We start from the raw sequence: 2,531 nt of genomic DNA, 5'->3' as shown, positions 1-2,531 counted from the left end.
TCTTATACTCATGTGAAATTTTTTGGGGTAAAAAAAAATCCTTAAATAGGGTTATAAGATACAAAGGTTCTCTATGTACATTAAACTAGGCATAGAGTTAATCATTCCCAATTGGACAAGAGTGTACAGAGGGGTTTCGACATTCGCAAGTGCAGTGAGAAAGGAGATAAAAGAAATTCTGCTCACGTGGATGAATGTTGGAGGGGTTTATGCATTCGTAAATTGACTCAGCTATTCAATTTTGGGCCTATCAGTGTAGGTTGGGGTGAGGTAGATTGGGCTTGTTGCAAGAAGAGCGAAGCATGGGGTGTCAGACATGAGAAAAGGCTGAGTCATTTGGCACTTGTGTGAACAGGAGTAGCTAGACTAACGCATGGGTGTAGACATACAAAAAGGGCCAGATGGAGGATTCAGACACAGTAAGGCGAAGACGATGGGTACTCAGTGCTTGTGTAATCAGGAGGTGATAGAATTAGAAGCATGGACATAGTGGGTATGAGGACCTCCTATGTGAGGTGTTTCGTTTGGGAGTTGAAGTGGGGTGTAGGGAGATGGAGCACTTGCTCGTTGTTAAGAGGCGATTTGGTAGAGAGGGGCTCATAATCAAGATAACTTATTATTGGGATACACTTGGAAGGAGGTAGAGATCGATTTTTGAGAAATTGAAAGTGTAAGTGTTAGTTTTTTGTTCCAGTTTCTAATGTAATTATTATCTTTATTTACTGAAAGAGAGTTACTACAACAAAGAGATGCATTGTTTGATGATTAATTGGTTATTATGGGAACAAATCATAAAGATGCATTTTTTTGTTAAGTAATTTTGATGTAATTATTATCTTTATTTACTGAAAGGGAGTTACTGCAACAAAGAGATGCATTGTTTGATGATTAATTGGTTATTATGGGAATAAATCAGAAAGATGCATTTTTTTGTCAAGTAATAAATTTTCTTCATCTCTATTTTATCAAGTTTATTTCAATCAAGAAATAGCCTCCTAATGGATTCGTTATGTGACTTTCACATGATGAATTTATTGTAGTTATTGATTACAAGTTTTTCATTTCCTTTCCTTTTTATTTTAGTTTATAATGCCTAATTTGCATAAATCCCATTCATTATCTAAAAATGAGCCTCTAAAAGAGGTTATTTAGTGGGAAATTGATAAATTTGACGGTTCCCAGTCAGCTTTAATTTTAAACCTGTTGTTTTGGTACAGAGAGATGTTGATTGACAAGGACATTTTTGACAACCTATTCTTCTATTCTCCATAAATGTTTCAATTTTATTTGGATTTTTTAATTGGACATATTCCTTCAAACTGATTCATCACTCTCAGACTACGACACAATGATTGTACTTCTTTGGATCGCATTGTTGAGGGATTGAGTTATGGGGATCAAAATGTATTACAATAAATAGCTAGCTTAGAAGAGCATACAGATGCTGTCAGATTACTTAAGTATCACCTGCTACATCATGAGGTTGAATAATAACACTACACTACAATGTTTGGTAGTCCCATTCAGGTTTTTAATGGTACACTAGATGGGTTTGTTACAAGCTCAAAAGAAACCAAATGATATTGAGACAAGCTAGAGCAGACAAAGCCTTTTATATCTCACTTTATGCTTATAGTTGTTTGTCTTCTTCTTAATTCAAAGTTTTATTAAATATTAGGATAGTGCTAAAAATACTTGTTGGGTTGGACCCAACAAGATGATAATTACTTTGTGGGATATGTATATATTCTTTTTAGTCTACCAGTTCTAGGAATTCTATATGAAAAATGTTTTCCTTTGTTTTATGATTTATTTGAGCATCGATTAGTTGGGCAGCCAAGGAGAAGAGAATTTATATACTTAGTAAGGCTTCACCAGAGTTTGAGGCATTATTATCACATTTATCAACAAAAAAGAGGGGTTTTTATAAAATAGTTATTTACTTGCACACCTAGATTAAGAGCTCGTTTCTTATAATAATACTTATTTTAGATTTCGCACATATTTATTATCCTTTTAGTAGGAGGCTATACAATTTGGAGCAATTTTCATTGGATCTAATTGAGCCAAGATCAGTAAATGGAATGTAGCCTATTTCAACCAAAGGATTTTTGAATGATATACTTTTAGTGTCTATCATTGCTAAGTGACTTTATTACTTTTTTTTTAGCCTAAGTAGACTTTTTTGACCTAGCACACTTTTGATGGATAGTTTGATAATGAGTGGGAGGACAGTCTAACTAGCCTCTATAGTTCTTGTATAGATTTTTCATAGTTTGGGGCATATTTGTGCTACAAACAGTCATGCTCAGTGCAGCATAAATATTTTTTGGCACTACCTTTATGGATAGATACATATACACATTGCTGGCACTTTTAGATGTATAGAGCTACCAAGTTACTATACAAAGCATCGTTTTCGTTCTTTGATTCAATTAGCTGGATCGACTTCTTCGACAGATAGAGCTCAGATTTGGCTATTTATGCTTGCACCTTTGCGGATGATTGATTATTGTTGACTGGACTATAAA

Source organism: Dendrobium catenatum, unplaced genomic scaffold (genome assembly GCF_001605985.2).
Source record: "Dendrobium catenatum unplaced genomic scaffold, ASM160598v2 fragScaff_scaffold_231, whole genome shotgun sequence".
Lineage (NCBI taxonomy): Eukaryota > Viridiplantae > Streptophyta > Magnoliopsida > Asparagales > Orchidaceae > Dendrobium > Dendrobium catenatum.
This window is presented reverse-complemented; position numbering follows the sequence as displayed.